The following is a 21,767-nucleotide window of genomic DNA, read 5'->3' on the forward strand; positions in this document are numbered from 1 at the left end:
CACAGTCTGCATATATTGGTTTGGTTGGTTTTGAAGGAGAACACACACTTGACCAGCCATTTGGTTTCCCACAGCCAATATGCACATGTCCAGGGTGTTCCCCTGTGGTTTTCAAGGCCTGGTTTTCTTCTGATAAGGTCAGAAGCACACACAGCTTATCCACATCTGCTGTGTTCCTTGAGGTCAATCAAAATATTTTTCCTTCTGGGACTAATGGGAATCTCCCAGAGAGAAACAATTATTGCACATGAAAAATCTATTGATTTGCATTGCATGGTTCGCCTGTTATTTAGGGTTCAGGGACACTTCTTTGAAACTGGGAGAGCAATTCAGGGGATTCAGAATGGGAAGATACTAGTGAATCCATTCATGCCATACATTTCTGAGTATTTGCTGCTACTGCCATTAGAAGTGCAGAATGCTGAATACAGTTGCCACAAATTGTCAAGAATGTAAGTCATCCAGCATTACTGACTTCATTGGTTGAATTATAAATACACGGTAATAGTGTTGGGCACAATCACAGATTAAAAAACAATCAGCAGAATTGTGAGTGCTCCCATTTGTGTGATTTCCCACTTTTCTTTTTTCTTTGCTTTAAATGTGAGGCCCATTTTCTATGGCTCCCGATGCTGATTTGGATGGAAACAAGGAGCAGATGACTCCATGTTGCAGAAGGCAAGAGCACTAGGTTTCCAGTTATAGGGGTTTACTTTTCATGTGGTCCATGTTGAAATTTTCAAAAGAAATGTGGGACCATGACAACATACTATGTGTTGTCATCTGGATCCAGGAATCAAGCAAATAGTTAAAAGCCTTCAATAAACTGTCTACCCTTTGGCTCTTTGTTTCAATATATTTTTGTCACAAAATATTTTTTCCAAAGTTGCAAACCAATTAACTGGACTCATAGTCCCTTACCCTCCTTTAGGAATTAGATAACCTGCTTCTAAATCTCAGTTGCAACCCTTATCAGCTGTCTATCTCTTTGTTCTGGGTTTATACCTATGGAATATGAAAGACGCTAAGCATCTCATGATCATCTTGTGAAAAATAAATAAAATAACTCACAAAATATCTAGCGTAATTGATACTACACATTAAACAACATTAGTCAAATTTGTATCTTTACATTCTGAAGAGTCTAAAAAGTAATGAAGTAACCTAAATGCTGAATAAGATGCTGAATTATAATTTTCTTACAAAAGTATTTGGATGCCAGTTTTTTTTAAATTTATTTTTTATTTTTATTTTTATTTTTTGGGATGGAGTCTTGCTTTGCTGCCCAGGCTGGAGTGCAGTGATGCCATCTTGGCTCACTGCAAACTCCGCCTCCCGGGTTCACACCATTCTCCTGCCTCAGCCTTCCGAGTAGCTGAGACGACAGGCGTGCGCCACCACGTCTGGCTAATTTTTTTTTTGTACTTTTTAGTAGAGACGGGGTTTCACCATGTTAGCCAGAATGGTCTCGATCTCCTGACCTCGTAATCCACCCGCCTCGGCCTCCCAAAGTGCTGGGATTACAGGCATGAGCCACCGCGCCTGGCCAGCTTTCTTAGAAATAAAGATATTTTCTGCAGGCTTAAGAGATGGCAACTTGAAAGTTGTATTACATTTGGTATAGGACTAAGGCAATTCTCTAAAGATTTTATGCTGGGGTCTTTATTTCAGGCCCTTATACTTTCACATGCACCGAAGCAGTCAGTAGAAGATGCATTAACTGGTAGCCTTAGTCTTGTCATCCGTGAAACTGGTTTAGTAATTGTAATGATATCATAGGATTTGGTGATGATTGGATGAGACAGAGTATATAAGGAGCTTTGCATAGTGCCTGGCACAAACTAAGTATTCAGTAAATAGTCAATTAATAGTATTATCATTATTTATAAAGATCCTATCACAGAAGTTGCTACATTTCCATAGGGAGATTGAAAAGGATGGAACATATTATATCCAAGCTCATTCTAGCTATACCATTTACACTTCTGTAGTTTTGATAAATCTAAGATAGTAGAACAGTATTGAAGACTCCATTTTTGACTTGGATAATTCTGAATGGCATTTCTCATATAGGAAAATTCACTTTTTAAAATCTCAAAATGGTAAAAAGCCCCAAGACAAACACTAAGTAGCATCTAGCTATTTCTCCCTTCAAATGGGTATAATTTTCTGACAACATCCTTTTCAGCTACAGAGACCTTCAAATCTGTTTTAGAGTTATTCTGGTATTTTTTCCCTGGAAAAATAATAAACACAAATGGTAATAAATGAATCTGTATGACTTTTTCCTCCTGATTAGAGGGCATGATGGCTTCAGTTGTTTGCAAGGCAAAAGTGCTGATGCAGAAAGGCCTAATTGATTAGAACAATATATGGTCTGGCTTAATGCTTTAGGTCAAATCCTTGGAAAATTATACATTCTTTACGCAAAATTAATTGTGTTGCAAGCATCTTTCCCGTCAGATGTCATTTTTTTTTTCTTTTGCCCATTTGGCTCCAACTTTGACTTGTGGGGATGAGTCATGAGTAGCATTGCCACATAGATTCAGATGCTGTTTGTGGGCAGGAATTAAGTTACGACTATTATTCTCCTTGTTATTTTTACATTTTGTCAATGTCTCCTTTTGCCATTAGAACAGCTCAGCATTTCTCTTTCTTTTTGGGAGTCTGCAGGTTGTGGTTTGGTCCTATTGTGGGATAGGTTTTTTCCTCTCTGGCTGACAGACTTTCTCATCATGGGCTTGGGCTCCCTGATGGATGAGTATTAGGCTTATGCTCAACCTACTCTTATAGTATCATGGCTCTCAGAGAGGCTAGAGATACCTTCACTCGAAGTGGCATGCTTCACATTATATGCTCTCCCCTGTAGTTTCTTGTCCTTGCACCTTACTGCACTGGGTTGGGTTGTTTAGATGTGGCTGAGGGAACAGCAGGCCCTTTGCTCCTCCCTTTCTCCTCTGAAGCACTCAGAGTCTAGGCCAGTTCATTGTTGATGCACTGGCAGGTGGGGGCTTTCTGGCCTAGAATTGACTGGTCATGACAAGTAGGTGGATGTGAGGATTGAGGGAGATGGGGGACTTTGAACATAACTCTCAGGTTTACAGATTGGGCCAATAGGTGGCTAGGGCTGGAGATCACTAAGATAAAGAATGGGAAGTAGGTTTGGTTGGAAAAATGGTAAGTCCAGTTTTGGAGGTGAGTTGGCTCTGCCTTCAGATCATCCTTCAGGTGGAGATGCACATGTGGGCTGTTGTGAATGAGCATCTGCAGCTCAGCATCTGTCAGGCATAGGAGCATGGAGGCTCAAAGGGAGGCTCTGCTCCTTAAAGCCACTTTTAAAATTGCAGTGCTGAATACATCTGGCTCCCCAAAACTGCTGATGTTGTTGAATATACCAGATGTCTCAGAATTTTGAAGAGCAGGAATCAGGGTAATGCATTCCCAAACTCAGCAGCACAACTTTGTATTATAACCATATGTAGAAGAAAGGTGCCTGCAGGATGGAAGTCTCCCAAATGCAAAGCAGATTAGGTGAGCCTGAGTCATTTCAGGTATAGGGCTGGCATGAGGCACTCAGAGTGGTTTGTGCCTTCAACACCTTTCACTCAACTCAAGCTTAAATACAACACAATAAATTAATATTAATTAAACGATAGAGTTAGTTATCCTAATTGTCATCAACATACATTTATCAGAATTCCCCTATTTTGGGGGTTTACTCAGGTTTGTCACTATTCTTGGTTACCATTGAAGTCTTTAGTTGTGAGGGTTTAAGAGCGATTTTCTCTGAAAATTTCATTCCCTTACACCAAACATTGCATGGCTAAGTGAATATTTTGCTGTTGGTTAGTGTGATAGCAAAAAATTTTAAAAGGAACTTTTAAAAATCAGTTTTACATATGTGTCTTTATTGTTAGCCTTCATCTTTAGGGCATGGACCTTGGGATTTTATTTTCTCTGTAAAACTTTCTACCATTGCTCTGATTAAAAGAGGGAAAAGCTAAAACCCACATATCTAGAGGTGTGTACAGACTGGGTCAGGGGCTCTTGATCATAAGCCTGAGAATCGGGAACCCTTCAGTGAACTCTCTGGGACATTCAAGAATAAGAGAAAAATGCTGAAAGAATCTAGCAATGCTGGCATTGTATAGAAAACCTTTTTTGAAAACAAACGTGCTGGGAGGGGCTTTGAGAAATCCTCTCGGGGCTTCCTTTCTTTGGCAGCTGAAGCAGTATTGTCCTCATTGTACAGCCAAGGAACTGAATCCTGGAGAGCTTCAGAGAGAGCTTTGGTGACTTGGCTAACATGCAGCACAGAAAATGCAGTGGAGGCTAATGGAACACGAATGTTGGCCCACCGTTCTCACCACCACCTTACTCTGCCATCCATAATAGAAGGCCATTGTCAGCAAAAGGAGAACATGAGCTTCCTTAGCTCTCTCTAGAGTTGAAACTCCTGGAGGTTGAGCACCCATGACATTTCAGAAGGCCTTCACTTTTCAGCCTTGTGGCCCCATATCAAGCTCAGCAGAGACACAACAGTGGACACTGGTTAAGAACTCAGCACTGGAGTGAGATAGTCCAGGGTTAAATGCCTTCTTTGCCACCTACCAGTTTTATGGCCTTGGGCAAGATACTTAATGTCTCTAACACTCAGTTTATTTATCTGAAAAGTGGGGACAATATAACTATTTGATTTTGTTGTCAAGATTAAATGTGTGATCATCCCTGTAAACCACGCAGCACATAATGTCTAGAAGCATCGGCCACTGTGGTTGCTGTCAGCTCACCACCCAAGGGTGGTAAACATGAGTGCTTACTCACACTCGTTTGACTTGTGTCTCACAATATTGAACATGCTCATGCACATCTCAGGCCTTTTCCCTCTGTGTTTTCCTTTCCACATCTCCAGCTATTGCTAACAATTTACACAATGTGAAGAAAGCAAAGCCCCTTTCCTTTGTCTCTTCACCTTCTATTTCTTTCACCTTCTCTGCCCGTCTTTGGAGACACTGAGTGAGGAGATCCTCACATTCGCGCTTGTGTGTCTGGCACTGTCCACTCTGCCTATTCAGGCTCCCACTCCCTGGACCCTTTACTTTCTTTTCAGCCAATCAGAATTTACTCTTTGCTGCCTTTTTACCCAGAGGGTATAGATTCCTGGTCTGCAGGTTGGATCCAACCTCAGAAGTATTTTCTTTGACTGGCACAATGTTTAATTTTTTTAAAAAAATTATTAGTTACTTGGGAAATTTCATGTAAAAGCCGAGAAATGGTGTGTGTCTTTGGGTCCTACCTTTCCTAATGGCAGTCACTAGCTGAATAGCAGCTGTCCTCTCCACACGGGCATGTGCTGCTCCCGTTCACCACAATCCTCACCCATCACACCTTGTACCAGGCTGCCATATGATTTGCATTCCTGTCTGGACCCTATAATCATTTACTTTTGTGACCTAACAAATTTAAATCCCAAAAGGTAGTAATTGGTGGAGTGGCTTAATGTAGCCTGTGACTTTCTTATATTCCCCATATATTAAGCATTAGTGTACATTAACTACCTTTTTCATGCTGGGTTAAGGCGACGAACAGACATTTCAAGCCGACGCACAGTAGTACTATTTGCTAGTGTAGACTTGGGAGTATTACTATCTTTTCGTATGTCAGTATTTGGGTAATATTTGCATCTGTATCTGACTTTTGCTTTTTCTACTTCAAGTGTTATAAAAATGAATGGAGGTGAGAAAGGAGCTAATATCAATGTTATAAAGTCTCATGTCACTCAGTGCAATATTTGTTAGTCTCGTTCAGTTGTTCACTGAGATTTAAGCTGGAAACTTAAAGAGTATATGTCAAATGCAGGAAACAAATCATCAAAGGCCAGGTCCATGAGAGGAGGTATATTTTCTAACATTTTAGCTTTCTCAGAATGGAACTGCTCTTAGAATGTATCAGCCTATTGTTCCATTTTTCAATCTTCAAATATGATAGAAGTTTCCAGGAATATTATATGCATACAAAATGCTCTGCCTGTATTTTTGTTGGCTTGTTTATTTTTCAGAGTACTCCTAGAGACACAAAGCTTACCCAAAGAGAAAAGATTTCACTGGTAGATTTCGTTAGGTCTGATACAGGCCATTGGGGGAGATTGTTGGGGAATATATACTAAGCACCTAGCAGGTGTCAGGTTCTCTTGAGCTGTCACAGCAGTCCTATGAAGTAGGTTTTGACCCTGTTCAGTGAGGCAGCATGGTGTCTCAGTCTGCCTAGGTCTGTTTTTTTGACTTCTCTGCTGACTTGCTCTTGGGCAGGTAACTTAACTTTTGTTTTTTTGGGTTTTTTTTGAGCCAGGGTCTCGCTCTGTCACCCAGGCTGGAGTGCATTGACACAATCTTGGCTCACTGCAACCTCCACCTACCGGGTTCAGGTGAATCCCATGCCTCAGCCTCCCAAGTAGCTGAGATTACAAGCGTGCACCACCACGCCTTGCTGATTTTTGTATTTTTAGTAGAGACGGGCTTTTCCCATGTTGACCAGGCTGATCTCGAACTCCTGGCCTCATGCGATCCGCCCACCTTGGCCTTCCAAAGGGCTGGGATTACAGGCGTGAGCCATCGCACCTGGCCGTAACTAAACTTTTATAAGCGTTAGTTTTATCATCTGTAAGATAGTTTATGGTAATACATAAAATAATAAGTGTTAGCAATTCCTGGCACAAAATGTGTTGGCTGTTGTTATTTACAGTAAGGTCCTGAAATCCTTCCATTTCAGACAGCTGACTGCTCTTCCTCCAGGCTTAGCCTACCAAAGGCAGAGGTGGTTACTCTCTGTTGTGGGTAGGGGGTGGGGGGTCCTCCTCACTTCATAGATCAAGTGTAGAAATTACTTGAAACTGGAGATTAGCTTTTTGCCACTCTGGTTCTGTCCTTGGTCCCTCCGTTTCTCACCTGACCTTTTGCACAGCTTGACTTCCTGTCTACTGCTTCTTCCTTGCTTAAATGAAGTTAATATCCCCCTCTGATACCCTTCTCCACAGTAGCCTACATGTTATTTCCCCATAAAGCTCAAATGATTTCGTTGAACTTTATGATGCCTGTGAAAGATGTGGATGATTATCCTCAGTCTGGCCAGCAGTTTTAATTAGAGTGACTGTGAAGTGTGCTGTTAATTAAACAAGGAGTTATTTTTAGATATATGTGTTCATTAGTCCTCTGGAACACCTCTTCCTTCAGATTTTTAAAAATACAGGTTAATTTATGGTCCGGATAGGAGTCATTAACTCTTTAACTTCATCTTGTCTAGCAAAATCCCTCCTGGGGTTTCTCTGTTGCTAGAGAACCAGAGTGAAGGCAAGGTGGACGTGGCAGCTGGAGAGCAAAGCTGCCTTTCTTCCCATTGTGTGTTCTCTTCAGTGACACCTCCCAAAGACAGAGTTTGAAGCTGCAGAGATTTGCTCCAAAATACTCTAATATTAACTACTTTTGAACTTCAACCTGGAATTCAGGCCTAAGAACTATTGAGCCCTTTTAAACACACAGAGCTATGCTGTCGTCATGAAATGATTCACCCTTCAGTTTGCATTCTGGCAAACTTACCCCCAGGGCTGTCTCTAATGTCTTACAGATTGGATCAAATTAAACTTAAAACATGTTTATAAAATTTGAGGCAAGAATATACCAATTAAACATATGTATGTTATTGTATGTATATGAGCCACATACGTATTTAAAAAAATAGATGACTTCAAAAGATACATACTGTATGATTCCGATTTATGTACTTCTTGATTCCATTTATATAACATTCTCAAAATGACAAAATTATAGAAATGGAGACAAGATCAGTGGTTGTCAGGTGTTAGGGACATGGTGTGACTATAAAGGGGTAAACGGGTAATTATTTGTAGTGATGGATTAGTTCTGTATCTTGATTGTGGTAGCTACATGATAGCTCCATGATAGTTACATGAATCTTTACATGTGACCAAATTTCATAGAACAAAACACAAACACACACAAAGAAAGACAGAAAAGAAAAGCAATCACAGCAAGATATTTATGTATTATGACATGTGTTAGGTCAACTATGCATAACTACAACAAACAAAATAGAAAGTAAATAATTGCATGTGGCTTTCCCTATGATCAAGACATAAAAATCTCAAGTTAACAAAGGGTTATTTTTGCATTAGAATGTAACGGGGCTTTAACACATGAGTTTATAAATGCTCATTCTTATTGTGAACATTAGCCTCTGTGGGGTCAGTCACCAATAACGCAGAATTTATGGGAAATATCTCTTTTTTCTCTTTCCCTTTATCACCATCATCTCACTTCGATGTGACTATTGACTGTGATTGATTTTTAGGAGTGTGACTGTAATTGAGAAGACCACCTTCTCTCTGTTGTTGACTCTTGATTTTCTTGGAAACATTAACTCCTTACACATGCCCAGTCTTGATAGATTGTGACGGGTTTAAGCGTATCTTGTGGGATTTCCCCCCTTCTTTGTTTAATGGTTCCCAATCAGTGATCCCTCACACCAAATTCTTCATGCTTTCATGGGGGAGGGGTACTATTTCTTATGGTGGAAAGTGATCTAACAGGTAAATAATATGACAACATGTTAAATCATCTTGGGGTAATTCTTTTTTTTTTTTTTTGAGATGGAGTTTCGCTCTTGTTGCCCAGGCTGGAGTGCAATGGCGTGATCTCAGCTCACCGCACCCTCTGTCTTCCTGGTTCAAGCGATTCTCCTGCCTCAGCCTCCTGAGTAGCTGGGATTATAGGCATGTGCCACCACGCCCAGGTAATTTTGTATTTTTAGTAAACACAGAGTTTCTCCATGTTGGGCAGGCTGGTCTAAAATTACTAGAAAAATAGAAGTAATTTATTATAGCAATTTATTTAAGTTATTCTTATATTTAAAATACCAGCAGTTAAATATGCCTAGGAAAATCTAAATAATGACCCATTGGTATTGGAAGGAAATTGGGGCAGTGTTTAACCTAAAGGGATGACTAACATCAGTAGAATTTCAGTCACTGTGATACCTGGGAAGGGAAGAGAATTTTTTTGGGAGGTGCACGCAGTTGGCTTTTTTCATGCTGTTTGAGTTATAATAATCAAATAATTGTCTAAATTGAGCATGAAGGTTTTCTTACTTCTATATGTTCAATAATGTATTGAAATTTAAAAATTTATGTAAAACAGAATTTAAGGAGTCTATTTGCAAATCTTAGAATCCCTAATAGATTTTAACTTCTCTGAGAGCAGGGGCTATGCCTTTTACAGCTTTATTTCTCAGTACTATATAGTAGAAATTTTATATACTTACTTATAGTTAATATCATTAACATATTTGATAGTAGATATTTAATAAAGATTAGTAGATTGGATATGTTGATGTATTTTTAAAATTTAGTTTGTTTTGAAGCAGAGTCTGACTCTGTTGCCCAGGCTGGAGTGCATGGCGTGATCATGGCTTACTGCAATCTCTGCCTCCTGTATTCAAGCGATTCTCATGCCTCAGCCTCCTGAGTAGTTGGGATTACAGGCATGTGCCGCTTTGGCATGGCTAATTTTTGTGTTTTTAGTAGAGATGGGGTTTTGCCATGATGGCCAGGCTGGTCTCGAACTCCTGGCCTCAAGCAATCCACCCGTCTTGGCCTCCCAAAGTGCTGGGATTATAGGCGTGAGCCACAGCACCTGGCCAGATATATTTTAAAAATTTAGATACAAACATACTATTATATGGGTGAGAGCAATCACTAATTGCCATATGCATGTTCTCTGTTTTCTGGTTCTCCTTATTCTCCTTAACTAATATCATATTCAGGCACTACATAGCACTAATTACATTTTTTGTCTTAATATTCTTTAAGAGGTCATTTGAGATATTAGTGTTAAATTTATATACATGTAAGAAAATTCTATTTTACGTCCATTTCTTAGTTTTTTTTTGTTTTTTGTTTTTTTTTTTGAGATGGAGTCTCGCTCTTGTCGCCCAGGCTGGAGTGCAGTGATGCGATCTCAGCTCACTGCAAGCTCTGCCTCCTGGGTTCACACCATTCTCCTGCCTCAGTCTCCCGAGTAGCTGGGACTACAGGCGCCTGCCACCATGCCCGGCTAATTTTTTTTGTATTTTTAGTAGAGACAGGGTTTCACCGTGTTAGCCAGGATGGTCTCGATCTCCTGACCTCGTGATCTGCCCGCCTTGGCCTTCCAAAGTGCTGAGATTACCGGCGTGAGCCACCACGCCTGGCCTAAGTTCATTTCTTGAATATGTGCTTCCTTGCTTAAGAAAACTGTGCTTTGGAGAAATGCCAGCCTCTTCTGTAATGAACATCCATAGTCATTGTTTGAAGAGAAAATTTATTTTTTTATTTTTTTATTTTTATTTTTATTTTTTGAGACGGAGTCTCGCTCTGTCGCCCAGGCTGGAGTGCAGTGGCCGGATCTCAGCTCACTGCAAGCTCCGCCTCCCGGGTTCACGCCATTCTCCTGCCTCAGCCTCCCGAGTAGCTGGGACTACAGGCGCCCGCCACATCGCCCGGCTAGTTTTTTGTATTTTTTTTAGTAGAGACGGGGTTTCACCGTGTTAGCCAGGATGGTCTCGATCTCCTGACCTCGTGATCCGCCCGTCTCGGCCTCCCAAAGTGCTGGGATTACAGGCTTGAGCCACCGCGCCCGGCTGAAGAGAAAATTTAATATGACTTTTTCATAAAAGTAGCAGATGGCCAATATACAATCCATATCATTATCAATAATCTTTTACTACATTTCTGAGTTTATTTTTCCAAATTTCATTCCTAGGAGTTGAAAAGCAATTATATATTATTTTGCTCTAAAATAATGTTAAACTCTCAATTCTATCTAAGGAAACTCTGAAAACTGTAGAAGGAAAGGGTTTTAATTTTTGTTTTTTCTTTTTATTTATTTATTTTTAAAATCCATGTTACCAAAGTCAGAAAACTTTTTCTGTAAAGAGCCACACAGTAATTATTTTTCAGTTTGGCAGTTCAAAAAGCCAGTTTTTGTTGCAACTACTCAGCACTGCCCTTGTAGGGAAAACAGCCAGAGACAAGATGGAGACAAATGGGCATGATTGGATTTAGCCTGCAGTTCTTAGATTCTCTCTCCTGTTATAGACACTATTAAGCTAGTGTTATGGAGGAGATTTACCTGGAGGCACTATTGAAGTTTCAAAATGTTGGCAGTAATGAATGTGTGGGAGGAGATGGATGATCAATCTGTGGAATCTGCAGTGACTGAAACTCAGCATTGGCACTAGCTTTAAGCACAAAAACCAGGTCCTCTGGTGCCCAAGTGAAAGGAGAATACTTTGTTCTTCACTCTGCTTTAATGGTATCAGTTGGTAGATGTCCATTGGCCCTGTCACAAGGTGATGTGTGTACAGCAGATGGTACCAGCACAAAAGCAAGTAGAAGTTTGTTTTTGATTGGTTACTCTTTGCTTCCTCTTTGATACCAAACCGATAGCATGGGCACTCAGTTTCTATACTAGGTAAAGGAAAAAAATGGCAATCCATTATTCTTCCATTTAGACCAATCCAAATTGATTGTCCTCCTCATTTCCAATTTATCCTGCCCCATGACTCTCTTAAACCATAACTTCAGGAGCAAAAGTATTTATATATTTTTGCTGAGTTCAAGGATTTAATGTGCTGAGCAACATATCATTCAAGGAGCTGACCTACCAGTTTCTGATTGATAATGGAAATGTTAGTGTATTGTTAGTCCTCTTATTTTTAGCCTAAAGTGAGCTAATAACTAGAATCATTATGTTGTGCCTATAAAGTGTTCAGGCAAAAGGGAAGGTGCAGAAGTTGAGATCTATTTGTCAAGTTAATTATAATATTGGAAAAGCGAATTAGATTGAAGGAAAAATCCAATTTCATACCCTTTTGCTGGTAAAAGGGGCAATGGAATATCTAATTTCTGAACTCTTGTAATGCTGTTCTTTGGATAAGCTTATTGCTGAAAATTTTACCTATTAAATCTATGTCTTATAATAATTATTAGCTCAACACTTACTACTGTAAAACCTAATATTTCACTGCATGAAACACACCGTTTCTCTGAGACTATTGTCAGTCTCTCTGCCCTGATTCTCTCATGTTGCCATGGCATTCCATAGAGCAGCCACCTGCTCACCCTGGACCTTCTAGCTCTGTGCTCTACAAGGTACAGGCTCCTACCAAATCTGAAGGGGAGTGAGAGAAAAGATGAACAGAAAGCCTGGGTGGTGGTCAGGAAGTGTCCTGTCAACCCTCTGGGTGGGCCTGCAACATGCATTCTTCGTGGAGGGATATCGCCCTTCCCACCTCTGAGTGGGGAAGGGGTACAAATACCAGTTTTTGAGGAGCAAAAAACTCTGAGGCATGACAATGGCTTGTGGCCTTTCAAAGGGTCACAGTACATAAACAGATATGTAAACAATATATCTGTGGCATTACCACGTCAAGGGGGAGCAATTAGAAAAAAAGCTAAAAAGACTCCAAGGTGGGGTGATATACTTTTTAAAAAGTTCAGATATACTGCTGTGTGATGGAGAAGGAGGGCCCCTTTGCCTCTTTTCTTAACCATTCCAAAGCCCCTGATTTGGCCAAGTGAACAATGGACACCCTTGCGCTGGCAGAGCATGTCTTAAGTCCCAAAGGTGCCCGTGTTTGCCTTGTTGCGGGCAATAGGGGAAGCTTGGGCAACCCAGGCTGTCTTCTCCACTGAACCTCATCTCTAAAGCACTGGTTCATAGATGGCGTCTTCTAGCTCCAGTTCTCCAGATCCATATGCCTATTTGAAAAACACTCAGACACCAGTTGCAGTGTTTCGAGCTACTTCACAGAGGGGTGTTCATGAAGAGTTATTGGCAAGGAGAAACGCCAAAAGACTTGAACATCCTGGGAGCATTTTCATGCTAACCGGTTTTGCTGTCTTTAGAGAGAAAAGGATTGGCATTTTTCTTTTCCACCAGAATAATTTAACCTTAAACTCTTGGTAAATGTCAAAATTCCAAATAACACTCCTCTAATATGTTAAAGTGGAAGGGGAAAAAGAATGACACACATCAGTTGGCCTTTCCTTGGTCTCTTGATCCCACACTCTCCCTTGGTGAGGACCAGCAGAAGGGAAAATGGAGCGCTCTGGAAGAGCGAGGATTTTCCTAAGGCCGTCTCCTGTGCTTCCTCATCCCCAGCTCTCCATTTCTGGAGTAAAACAGCAGCTGTGCAGTGAGGACCCTGAGCAGCTGAAGATCCAGTTAACAGAGCCTCGGACTGACGTGTTCACACTTGGAAACCTCTTTGGAGACAGGCTACATGGCAGTTACAGAAAAGATGTTCTTGCCTCTGGGATGAGCTCTGTCAGTCAGAAATTTATTTAAAACAGTTACCCCTCCTGCAACAATTGGTGAAATTTGGGAAAGATACTAGAGTCTAATGATCTTGTTTCTTTGCTATATATTCTCACAAAGTGAATCTGACAGAGTAAAAGATTCATTGAAGATTAATTGAAGGTCAAGGAGATATTTGTCAGTGCCAGGCACTGCTCTCAGCACTGCCGAGGAGTAAAAAGCAGTCTGGGTGTGAAGAAGCTGATGGGAGATAAGAAAGTATAAGCTCAACAGCAGGAAAAAGCAGAACTTGAGCATGCCATGAGAAAGGCACAAGAAAGGTACTGTGAGTGATCAAAGAAACATAGATAACATCTGATTGGAAGGAGTAGGAGAGGCTTCCTGGAAGAGGTGACATATGAGATAAGCCTGTAAATAAGCATACGATTTGAAGGCAGGATGGTGAGAAGCCTATTCCAGAGGGAGGAAAGTATGTGAGCAGAAGCTTGGGTGGGAAAGCACCAGGTGTGTCCAGGGAACAAGCAGCTGGTTCTTGGAACTGGAAGTTCCAGGTGATGTTTGAGAGAGCAGTTTTGTTTTTTTCCAGTGTAGGGCAGAAGTCACCTGTAAGAGTGAAGGAAGGAGGAGGAAAGAGCTGGCAGAGGCTGCAAGGTCAGATGGCTCTTCAGAAGGCCTGAAATGGAGTTGAAGGACAGGGCAGCTCATTCTGCAGCATCCTCCATATATTTTCATCTGAATTTTCAAGGGTGGTGTGAGCTGACTCCCTTAATATCAGGCCAGACATCTTGGTGTCTGTGTGAGAGGTTAGACTAGGGGGAAACAGAGGAGAACCTTAGAGGGGAAGGCTCCTTTCTCTGTCACACCTCAAAATTTAGTAAGTCTCTGCAGAATCCAAGAGGAAGTCCTAGGGAAAATGTGTGACTCAGGTTGGATGGACCCCAGAGCACCAGCCTGCAGACCTCTGGTCTTACTAGAGAAGTAAGACTCATCTCTAGTTTTAATGGGTGACATAGTCAAGTCCTGACCAATCTGGGCCTCATTTTTCTGGCCTTGTGCATGGTACTATTACCTTCCCTACATACACAAGATCCAATTACAACCTAAGATGCTCACATCTGTGAAAGCACTTGGAACATTTTTTTGTTTTGTTTTGTTTTGGTACTGGTATAAGATGGTAGTGTGAGTCATAAATTACAGGTTTTTAATAAGCTCTTTGCTCCACTGGTCTAAAATGTAGAATCTGAGACTCTAGGGGTTATTTTAAACTCACAGACCCATAGACTGTAAACATCGAAAGGGACTTGGGGACCATCTAAACTCCCCTTGGTGAAAGGCAGCACACCATCATGGTTAAGAATGTAGATGCTGGAATAGATTCAATGCAAATTTCATCTCCACTACTTACTAGTTACATGATTTTGAACAAGACTATTTTAACCTGTCTGTGCCTCAGTCTCCTCATCTATAAAGTGGGGGTGAAAAATGCTCTCTAGGTCATAGAATTGTTGTGAGCTTGAGTTTGTATGTGTCATGCCCTGCGAACAGCACCTGTGTGTAATTAAGTACCACATGCACTGTGATAGCTAGTTCGACTGACTGGTTTTTCACATGAGGAAACAGAAATCCAGCCAGGTGAACTGACTTGCTCAAGGCACTTATTTGCCCTGTGGCAGGGCCAGGACATTAGAATGTGTTTCCTGACTCCCGGCTCAGTATCTTTCTACTTCCTCTCAGTGTCCTCTGTTGATTGAGTCGGCAAAGTTTGCTTTTGGTAAAAATGGTTAAATGAAGAAAAGCATGCCAAAATCTTTCAGGTATTTTCAATGCAGAAAAAAATCACGGAACTTCAGCGAGAAGGAAGGGTCTCTCAGAAAGACTTCTGTGAAATCTGTCCTTTGACTTGCACGTGGGCCACTGAGGAGAGAATGTCTGGTCTTTCACTGACCGCATCTCTCAAATAGCCTTCATAGCATCCTCACTTGGAACAAATGTAGACTTTCCAGATCACAGCTGGATAAAAAGCAATATTTCAAATAATAATATTATTTGTAGTAGTCATTGGCTAAATTTATATATTTTTATTTTTATGCCTCATAACAATCCTGGAGGTTGGATGAATTATCTTTATTTAAAAATGAAGGCTGGGTGAGGTGGTTCACACCTATAATCCTAGCACTTTGGGAGGCCGAGGCAGGAGAATCGCTTGAGGCCAGGAGTTTGAGACGAGCTTGGGTAAAGTAGTGAGGCCCTGTCTCAACAAAAAAGTTTTACAGATTAGCCAGGCATGGTGGCATGTGCCTGCAGTCCCAGCTACTGACTCAACATCTCTAGTGGTGAGGTCAATAAATCTGTATTTCTTCTGCATGCAAAAATTTGAGCAGCAGTGTGCTACCAGCCTTCTTCCCAGGTCTCATTCTGTGTTAGCCCTGCAAGTGCCCAAGCTTTAGGACAGAGATGCCAGGAACTGAGCGCTCATCGCTTATTTGGCACTGGGGCCCGATGCTGTGGGCCACACACTTCCCTATCACTTTCTGTAACCACGCAACAACTGCTGAAGAAGGTTCTCAGGCTCTTTAGGAAAGAGCCTTACATTCTGCATGCGAAGACAGTGATCAGAAGGGATGACAAGTCACGTCTATTTCTGGAATATGAGGAAGAATCAATTGTAATTGTGAAAATACCTCTATGTTAAACCTTCCGGTAACACTTTTACTACAAAATAGGAAAGAGAGAAGCTTACTATGGACACAGAAATCAATGTCTCTGGATTTCAAGGGAAAATAAAGGAGCTTTAAAAAAACAGAAGCAGCCAAGGGCAAATGGTCAAATCTCTCGCCTAAAGAGGAAGAACGTTTGTGTCCACTTTGAAATGAGTGAACGTATACAACCTGTTGTGTTGCCAGATGCTTTGACCTAACATATCCCAGGTACTATGTTTTTAATTTGTTGGTGACTCAAAGGCACTCATAGGGTGATCTGGCAGAATCCATGAAGATGATTTTTGGTATTGCTTTTAATGGCAAAAACAGCAAATTATTTTTGTACCAACATAATGTTAACAGTTACTTGTAGATATCTCTCTCATCAAAATGCCTGAAATGCCATTGTTAGAGATGCATTGCTTATGGCTAAATATTTCATCCAGGCATCTTTCCTAACAGATCTGGGGAGATATGGCCTGTTGACATTAAAATCCCATTGTGAGATGGGACTCTGGAGAACTGGAGCATGTGGGGATATTGGGGTGGAGATTGGAAAAGAAGGAAACTTTACAGAAAGGAAAATAATAACTTTCTTAAGGTTTACCTTGTGTGAATCCATCACTCTTTCTAACACTTCGTGAAGCTCCAGAAAACCAGCCTAGAGCCAACTTTAAAAGCTGACAGCCCTGCCTTCATCAAATACCCCTGGTCAGAGAACCCTGAGCAGAGACACAGTTGGTCCCTTTGACGTTGGTCTGTGATTGAAGAAAGAGCAATTTCTTTTGCCAGTGGGCCACTGCTGCCAGCCAGCTGTGGGCAGTGCTAGATCTTCCTCCCTTCACCTGTTAATATGTAGCCAGGTCACATGCCAGACCCTGACATATGCCTCCTTCACTTTCTGATCTCCTTTTCCAAATATCTCCATCACCTCCCATTCACATCTGTAATTGTACTCTTTGGGTCTTGAAGACTTCAGAAATCCCTTCTAACATGAAATACAGCTGGGTGTGATCATACTTTGTTTTCTGTTATCTCCTTAAACATGACTTAATTCAGCAGATACTAATTGATGGTCATTGAGAGCAAAAAGGAGACAATTTGGGAAGATTATGATATGATGATGCCAAAATATTTTGCACAGAGGAGGACTTTGTAGAGATGTAGAAAGGACAATAAAAAATAAAGTGAAAAAAATATAATTTACCAAGATAAATAACAAGTTGTTCTTGTATGTAAAATATGTGAAAGAGTTGTAAGAGGCCCCAGAATTTGTGAATGGGAGTCATTTAAGGCATTGGGTTTTTTCTTTAAAGTTGCTATTTAATAGGATTCAGATATTTAGATACATTTTCTATAGCTTCAGTGTATACGTATATGTGTTATATGTAATGGGTATATGACATATAATATGTCTATTTATTACATGTATTTGTTTAATTTAGATATAGCAGAGGACAAAAATGGAGGAATTTCTGAAGGAACTAGGTTGTAAACCAATTTGAAGAAGCAGGTATTGAAGGAGAAAATTGCCATTTAGAGGAGATGGCATAAGCTCATGGAGGGGGAAACCACACATAAGGGGGCTACAGGCTGCTTGAACGAGGCAGAGTGGCCAAAGGGGCGAGGCTGGGGGTGTGAAGTTCAAGCCAGGTGGAGGGAGCAGCTGATGAAGCAATCTGTAGGGAAGCCTTGGTGTGGATCTGGAGGGTTCCCAGTAACCTCCTGGGCAGAAGGATGACTCCATATGAAGACTGTGAAGGTGGCACTGGACAGACAGCTGGGTCAGGGCTATTGAGGGAGACAGGGGACTAGAGGGAAATAAAGTGTCTGGTTGATCTCCAGCCATACACAGGTGAGTCTGACGAAGTGGGCAGAAATAATGTCTCCACCTCTTTCAGGGTGGGTGTGGAGGATCTGCTCTCATTTCCCTCATCTAGGCAATTTCTTGCATAAAGATGAAGAGACTCGGAGGGATGGTTCCCTCTAGGTAAGGCTGCAGAGTGGGTCAGGTGGTCCTTTTCAGATGGTCCTTGCCCCTCCCCGCAGAAGGGGCTCAGGCTCCCTTCTGTGCATCATTTTTTGAGATGAACTATTAGGAAACCCATCGTGTTCAGGAAGCTGAGTCTTTTGCCTAGTGGTAGAACAATGACACATGCATTCTGGCTGATGTCTGGCTCCATTTTTGGAACCCATAACAATTATTCCCTTAAAATTCCAGATTGAAATGGAGAACTGAAATCTGAAAATGGCTCTTCAAATGAGTGGGGCAATGTGTTTTAAGCATTTAATCTCAAAAGAATCCACTCACCTCCTCCGATTATTTTAGAGGCTGACTTTCTCTGAGAATAGAGAAGCAAAGAGAGGAAACTCATTTTGATCTCATGTACTCTTAGTCAGTTTAGGGGGCTGAGGCCACAACTGGTGTTTGAAGGGAAAAATATAGAGCCCCAAGTGGAGCCAGGAAAGCTTCCATTTTCTTCTCGGCCTTAACACACCCTCAGCAAATGATTGAAGCCTGGGAAATTATGAATATCAGATTAATTGAACAGGAAAACCAGTGAACGGCTGCAATTTTCTGCCATGGAATTTTTTGTTTTTAATTTAAGTGATAGGAAACCATTTTATGCATTGGGTTTTCCAAATTGATTTCAAGAGTGTACTATGCTAATATGTGGTAATTTTACACAATAAAAAATTGGCTTTCTACTTGGAATTTTAGGCATGAGAGTTGCATCATGATTGTTATACTTATTTGTTCTCTGATGAAAGAAAAGAAGATTGAACATTAAAAGCTGAAGGTCATCCATACAGTTGTCCCAATAGCAATCTGTGTACCTTTAACCCTGAGGAGGAAAAGTAATTACCCTTTGGCTTCTGGTGACCTCAACTAACCTTTGTTGAAGGGCCAGAGAAAATAAAAGCTGACCATCAGCCTGCCCTGGCTGCCCTGGGCTTAACCTGCTGCGTGAATGAAGAACAACCCAACAATAGGATGAGAGGATGTTGCCATGGAAATAGGCCTGGACGAAGGAGCAAAAATCAGAAATTTATCACAATTAATTGTTCTATTAAGAACCTCCCATCTTTTGGATTATTCTCTGGGGGTAGGGATGGAAGATCTGTTCTCATTTAGATCTTATGAGAGAAAATTCTGCTTGCATAAATGAGGCAGCCCATATAGTAAAACCATTCTAAGTAGTGGCGAGAATTGGACAGATTTGTGAGAGACGGAAGGATCTATATCTCCTCATAATCTATAAAGATGCAAATGCAAACAGCCAGGACGAGGGCCAAAGAACCTCATTCTATCAGGGGAATCAGCTGAAGTGTGGGTCTGGACATACGTCTTTTTAATATTTTCAGTAGACTGTTGCCTGCACTTTCATGCCTTGGCAAGGTCTGCAAAGTACAGGTAATGATATTTTAACAGTACAGAAATGTGTTGTCATATTTTATTCTGCTGATTTAGCCTTTCTGTTAAATAGAATCCAAGTTCTATGTATTTTTAACATGAGCTTGTTTAGATTAGAAAATAGAAACTTGCTATCCAATTATGTTCAGATTAAACTAGACTAATCCATGATGCTCTGGGTGCTATAGACTACTTGCAGAAAAAAGAAATAGAGTGAGAAATAGTTCTTTTATGGAGAGCCTACAAGTTATCTCTTAGGTAGAAGCAGATGTATTTAAAAGTAATAATATTTTTATTTTTAACGTGAGAATGTTTTCATTTATATTCATCATACAAAGATGAAATTAGACTTTAAAAATGTGGATTTTTAATCAGTTCTTTCATTTATTTGTATTAAATGGATTAATTAGTTGTTGAGCAAAGGACTGTATGTCAACTTAACTTCTTTTTCGCATGACAGATAGCAATATGAAACACTATTTGCTGTATTTCCTAAACAGTGAGTTACTTGTGTTAATCAGTTTTTAAAATAATTTGTGGTGCTAAAACAAAGCAGGTGGTTAAGCTCAGACATTGATTTTCTCTTTAATGGGTATTTCATCAGTGAAATTTTAACCACCAATGAAGGAGAATATAAACCATAGTAGGTGTTCACTGAAGACTCTTGCTTACAGTGAGAAGGTATGTTTTTCTGTCACAGTGTAAGATGCCAACATGAGTTTCATCCATGAATTTATGAACCTATGAATTTTAACTCCAGATGTTGATAAGAAATTAATCTCATACTGGGGAGCATTGTCAGCTTTCATTAGAACTTGGGAAGTTTACATTTGGTAGAAATAAACTTTTTAAACGACAGGACATGTGTTGGAAGTCTATTAACTAACAATGAAATCCAGCTCTTGGACTTCTTATTTACCCATCTGCTCCCTGCAGTTAGTTTAGTACTCGTTTGGTGTGATTCTGGTATTGTTAGGGCCAGGATTCTGTTTGCTAACCCCCCAGGTACCTGTGGTTGGAAGGCCCATCTCAAATAATATAATAGACTTGGCCAAACTCATTGAACACTCTCCGTGGCCTTTGGCAGGCTTTTAAGCTTTTTCTCTGCTATAGATAACAGTTTTTCTGAAGTGGCAGCAACATAGCTCTAAAAATACATCTACAATAAGGTCCTAGTTGTACTTACCTTATAGTTCAGCAGCACCTCGTTGGTGGCGATCATGCTTCGTAATTTCCATTTGCTTTAGTTTGCTGGTAAGCACATACCTGCTTGTAGGGTGCTAAGAATGTTCTTTCTGGCTAAGGTGTTTGCAGCATTGGGCTTCGTCTTTACAGTTCTCAGTTTATTTGGACCCTCTCCAGGTTTTCTCTGTTTATTAACCCTCACCTGGACGGCGTGGCTGAGGCAGCGGAACCAAAAGTAAAGATGGTAATGGGTTTCTGTTGTTTCACCTGTCTGGGCCAATAGAAGAATGAAAAGGAGAATGAGGAGCAAGATCAAAATGTAAAAAACAGTGCTAATCTTTCCTTACGTAGAGAGAGGCAGCAGATATCTACCTGGTCTTCCCCATTTAAAACGATTATGCATAATTTCTGCTGGTTTGGATAATCAGTTCTGTATTATAATTACAGAAAGATATTTCATTATGTACAGTTTGCTTATGGACTACATTTTTATTGTTCTCAATTTTGTTCGGAGGAAAAAAATTATATATGTTTAGTGAAGTTTACTTAGAAATCTTCCCAAAATAATTCTGTAAGGAATAGGGTAGATCAGATCTCTCAATGACTAGATATTTAAGTGCAGACATGAGAGTATTTGCTGATTTATAACTAATAAAGCTTCAACTTAACTGCTCTTCAATGACACCTATAAAAATGGTATTAAAGTGTGATGAGCAATTTAAAAGACAAGGACTACTAGAAGAGAAGAGTTTTTTATATTTTGTAGCTATCTGCACTTTATTTTTAATCTTTTATTCTATGTGTACAAACTTAACTATGAAATAAATCCACAAACTCTGCAGTGTAAATGAGGAGCTAAATACGGTATGTAAGAATCACAAAAATAATTATGTCATAAATGAAAGCAAAAATTAGATGATAAATATATGTGTGGAAAAATGCCAAAAATTGCCATCCAGGACACTTTGAATGTACCTATGGAAAAACCAACATGGAATTTTGTGAAAAGAGTTCAAGATAATTTTTATAGGGTTAACATTACATATTTTAAACAGTATGATATTTAGTCAATAGAGTTGAAGATAATTTATATAAGGT

The 21,767-nt window shown here is 40.3% G+C and overlaps 1 long non-coding RNA gene across 1 annotated transcript in view; it reads right to left on the reverse strand.

The window, feature by feature from the left end:
- LOC112605222 overlaps nucleotides 1–20,775 on the reverse strand; it is a 92,768-nt gene extending 71,993 nt beyond the window's left edge. The window contains exon 1 of the long non-coding RNA XR_003115376.1: nucleotides 20,671–20,775. This is a non-coding gene — a long non-coding RNA (uncharacterized LOC112605222). The remainder of the gene's footprint in view (nucleotides 1–20,670) is intronic.
- Nucleotides 20,776–21,767: the final 992 nt, after the last annotated feature.

This window comes from Theropithecus gelada, chromosome 13 (assembly GCF_003255815.1).
Source record: "Theropithecus gelada isolate Dixy chromosome 13, Tgel_1.0, whole genome shotgun sequence".
In the NCBI taxonomy this organism is placed as follows: Eukaryota; Metazoa; Chordata; class Mammalia; order Primates; family Cercopithecidae; genus Theropithecus; species Theropithecus gelada.